The sequence below is a fragment of the Triticum dicoccoides genome, unplaced genomic scaffold (genome assembly GCF_002162155.2).
Source record: "Triticum dicoccoides isolate Atlit2015 ecotype Zavitan unplaced genomic scaffold, WEW_v2.0 scaffold155898, whole genome shotgun sequence".
NCBI classification, from domain to species: domain Eukaryota; kingdom Viridiplantae; phylum Streptophyta; class Magnoliopsida; order Poales; family Poaceae; genus Triticum; species Triticum dicoccoides.
In genome coordinates, this window is record NW_021211347.1 from 1 (window position 1) to 4,742 (window position 4,742).

The 4,742-nt window shown below is 52.8% G+C and overlaps 1 non-coding gene across 1 annotated transcript; it reads left to right on the top strand.

The window, feature by feature from the left end:
• The first annotated feature begins 3,143 nt into the window (after nucleotides 1–3,143).
• LOC119344155 lies at nucleotides 3,144–3,217 on the top strand. The gene has a single exon (XR_005166486.1). It is a non-coding gene; the product is annotated as a small nucleolar RNA snoR60 (small nucleolar RNA).
• The last annotated feature ends 1,525 nt before the right edge of the window (nucleotides 3,218–4,742 follow it).

Here is a 4,742-nt window from a genome sequence, read left to right on the forward strand (position 1 = left end):
GGTCGCTATGGACGCCGACAAGGTGGCCGCCGTCGCTGCCTGGCCGATGCCCCAGTCTCCGCGGGCCCTTCGCGGGTTTCTCGGCCTTGCGGGATACTACCGGAAGTTCATCCGGAAGTTTGGCATCATCGCTTCGCCACTCATGCGGTTGTTGCGCCGCGACGCCTTCGCCTAGGACGAGGAGGCGATGACAGCTTTTGAGGCCCTCAAGGGGGCCCTCACATCGGGGCCCGTTCTTAAGATGCCGGACTTCGACCGCCCGTTCGTGGTAGACTGTGACGCCTCGGGTGTGGGGTTCGGTGCCGTGCTCCATCAGGGCGATGGCCCTCTCGCCTTCTTCAGCCGGCCATTCGCCCCGCGCCATCTCAAGCTCGCGGCATACGAGCGGGAGCTCATTGGCTTGGTGCAGGCAGTGCGCCATTGGCGGCCCTATCTGTGGGGCCGGTCTTTCCAGATTCGCACAGACCACTACAGCCTAAAGTTCTTGCTGGATCAGAGGCTCTTGACCGTGCCACAGCACCAGTGGATTAGCAAGCTCTTCGGCTTCGATTTCTCCGTCGAGTACCGCCCGGGTCGTCTTAACACCGTGGCCGATGCTTTATCCCGCCGTGATGCCGACAACGACTCCGTCACCGGCAACTCCGAGGAGATGGCGCTCTGCATCCGCTCAGGGCCGACTTTCGGCCTCTTCGACAACATTCGTCGGGCCACGGCGACCGCAGCCGACGCGGTTCTCCTACAGCGGCAGCTCGCGGCCGGCGACCTGGAGGAGCCCTGGCGCCTCTCCGACGGTCTGCTCGTCCATGGGCGCCGTGTCTTCGTGCCAGCACATGATGATCTCCATCACCAGGTCTTGCTGCTAGCCCACTCGGCTGGCCATGAGGGTGTGCAGAAAACCCTCCATCGTCTCCCGCCGACTTCTACATTCCTGGTGATCATGCCCTGGTTCGCGATTGGGTGCGCTCTTGTGCGACATGCCAGCGCAACAAGACGGAGACGCTACGACCAGCTGGTCTTCTTCAGCCCCTGGATGTGCCGTCTCTGGTCCGGGCCGATATCTCCATGGACTTCATCGAGGGGCTTCCCAAGGTGGGAGGCAAGTCAGTCATTCTCATGGTGGTCGACCGCTTTTCTAAGTATGCTCACTTCATCGCGCTGGGGCATCCCTACACCGCCGCGTCCGTGGCCCGTGCCTTCTTCGACGGTATTGTCCGTCTGCACGGGTTCCCTTCTTCAATCGTCAGTGATCGCGACACGGTGTTCACGGGCCATGTCTGGCGCGACCTCTTCAGGATGGCGGGAGTAAAGCTCCGCTTCAGCACGGCCTTCCACCCCCAGACGGAAGGCCAATCTGAGGTGGTTAACAAGGTGATTGCCATGTATTTACGCTGTGTTACAGGTGATCGGCCTCGCGCTTGGGTGGATTGGCTCGCATGGGCGGAGTACTGCTACAGCACATCCTACCACTCCGCACTGCGTGCGACACCATTTGAGGTGGTTTACGGGCGGCCACCTCCGCCTATCTTGCCGGTGGACCCGGCTACGGCTCGGACGGAGGCCGCAAGCGACCTTATTCGCACCCGTGACGAGATGCTTGCTGAGGTCCGTCAGCGTCTCCTTCAGGCTCAGCAGTTGGCGAAGCATTACTACGACGACCACCATCGTGAGGCGGAGTTCGCGGTGGGTGATTGGGTGTGGCTGCGTCTTCTCCACCGCTCTACGCAGTCACTCGACCCGCGCGCGAAGCGCAAGCTCGGTCCTCGCTACGCGGGACCCTTCGCCATCTTGGAGCGCATCGGGCAGGTGGCCTATCGCCTTCAGCTTCCGGACGGCTCTCGCATCCACGATGTGTTTCATGTGGGGCTGCTCAAGCCTTTTCGTGGAGAGCCACCGGCGGCTCCACCCGCGCTTCCTCCGACCGCCAAAGGACGTCTTCTTCCGGAGCCAGAGAAGGTGTTGAAGGCGCAACTTCGTCGCGGGGTGTGGTTCGTCTTGATCCAGTGGGCGGGTCTTCCGGTGGAGGAGGCTACTTGGGAGCCACGTGATGATTTCCGCCGCCACTATCCAGACTTTCAGCTCGAGGACGAGATGTTTGTGCAGGCGGGGAGAGATGTTATGACCGGTTTACAATATACCCGGAGGAGGCCCGCTGGGCAGTAAATTAGGGGCTTGGCCCACAAGTTATCTTAGGCTAGTCGTTTTCAAGTTATAAATATTAGATTGTAAAACACCCTTTGAGATTAAGCAATCAAGATAGTTCTATCATATTGCCCGGCTCCAGAGGAGCCGGAAACCCTAGCCGCACCTTGCCCTAGCCGCCGCCACCCTTCTCCTCCCTCGTGACGGCGCCAACGCGCCGGAGCCACCGCCCTCGGCCCCAAGCCTCGCTGTCCTGCCCCTACAACCTAAGGAGCAGGGTCGGTAGGAACCCTAGTCCTACCAGATGGATAAGCAAATGTTAAACTAGCTTAAATTTAGCGGGGTCACTAGTTCTTTGTCATCTTCATTGGGTTCTGTTGTTAGATTATACTACTTGGTTATGCTTCTTGCACGCGGGGAATTGATGTTCATTACTATTTGATGCTTTTTTTGGGTGGCAATGCTGGTGTTATGCTTCTAGCACATGTGGAATGATGTTCATTACTGTTTTGGTAGTACTATATAGAATGAGGACGGGTCCAAGGTTGTAGTATTTGACGCTGTTTCGGGCTCCTGGAACTCGTGTGCTGTACCTCAGAGCTGCCTCCGGAACAACCTTGTCCCATGTGTGATATTGTTGGACAGGTGTCCGGTGAGATCTCACCGCAACTTCCCTTTTTATTGCTAAGTGACTTCCACTTTGTGTGTTTTTTCTTGACGAAGACCATTACTTGCAGACTTAGTTGCTCTATGTTGTGGAATTCTCTCACCGGAGTGAACAAGAGGACTAATGTGATTACCATCATTGAGGATGCTATTGCTAGTTGGCATGGTTGGTTTATTCTTTTCAGATGTTGCACAGCCTGACCAGGTATGCCTTATATAAAAGAATTTCTAGAGTCCTCTTCTTACCGTCTTGCTCACTATGAACATCAGTTCTTATCGTCTTACACTTTCTGTCATTGTTTGTCTTTGTGGAACTCCTTCGTGAGTTATTGGTGGCTTAGCAAAAGATGGCTTTACTCGGATTCCACTTCAGGACATCAAAACGATGATGCCAAATCAAGTCTCTGATGCATTTATACCTCTTTTCTTCTTTAGTTCGCTGTACTTCAATCCATTACCATCACATTGGATGGTATACCAATTGATCCCCATATTAGTGGTTTGCACTAATTGGTGCCTAACAATCTACTGTTATCAGTGTGCAATGTTTTCCTGACTTCTGTGTCTAGCACCTCCTGCACTAATTGGATGGTGGCCCCAAGCTTGGGGTCCCCTGCTGCACCGCGAGTGCCTGGGGCGTCACGAGCGAGCTACTCGCCCAGGGAGCACTCTCTGGAGCTGGTCTGGGCAATGGCAGCTGTGCCGGCGGCGGTTGCGCGGAGTGACTCGGGGAGCACGCTCTTACACTCTTCTCTCCGTCTTAATCATCAATCCGTTTCGAGTTTACGAAATGGCAATGGGACAGTCTTCACTGCTCTGAACTTGCCAACATTGTTCAAGTGTTCGTTCTCCAGCCTGCAATCCAGTCAACCCGAGTTATAACCAAAACGTTAAATCGAAGATATTTCCAGCTTTATGCTAATCTCAAATACCTGTAGAAATTCCAGTGCCCTCGTCGGATTATTTCCAAGGAGGCAAGAGAGAAATCCAGTAGGCGAGTCTCGTTCTTGCTAACACGGATCTTCATCACACTTTCAGTCCATGCCAGCCGAAGCACTAGATTTAGCATCTGCATTTGCGAAGGGATTAGTGCTCCTGAAGCCTGTCTTTTCTGTGTAAATGATGCACTATAAATCAGTTGAACAAAGTAAAATACCATAGAAATGTAGTAGGTGAACTTGTTCTTCAGGATGAGATCATCCCGAAGCCATAGGTTCTTAGATTTGGGAGTGAAAAAGCCCCAATCCTTGACAAAGTCCCAGTAGAACTGGTAGACGGTGGCGCATGAGGATGAGATGAGGACCATCCACACCCAGAATGGTGTCGGCGTTGCACTGTACTTGAACCTAACAGCAGCTGCGACCATCGCCGACACGTACTTCCCGGCGTTGGCGAGCTGATTCGTGTCATCTTCCTCAAATTACCTTCTTAAACACTGTAATAAATGTCCACAAAGTTTAGTTTGAAGCTGATTCTGATAACTTGAAATCTTACGATTGTTCGTGTATCGATTTGATTTATACCTGCATAGCTCTCCAGTAGTAGGGGAGAAAAGAGATCACATAGGCCAGGTGTTTGTACTGCTTGCTGTTAGTACACATCTCATATGGGTTAGCCCTAAAGCTTCCTGCCATGAAGTAGCACGCCGCAAACTCCACGTGTCTTAACAATGGGAACTGGAACATATACAAGTTTAGCTTATAAGAACTTGCATTTTAAGAACCCTAGGTTGTAGGATAATTGTGGAAATGTAATAGTTACCTGGCTAGTTAACTGATCAGCCATGAAGAAATCGGCTATCAGAACCTGGAACGCAAGGCAGGCCTACCATCAAACATATGTTCATGACAATTCATTGAATAAAAAATGGTATATGTCTCCTTACCTTGTAGAACGGCGAGAATATGATGTTGCGCATTATGCGCATGAAACAGTAT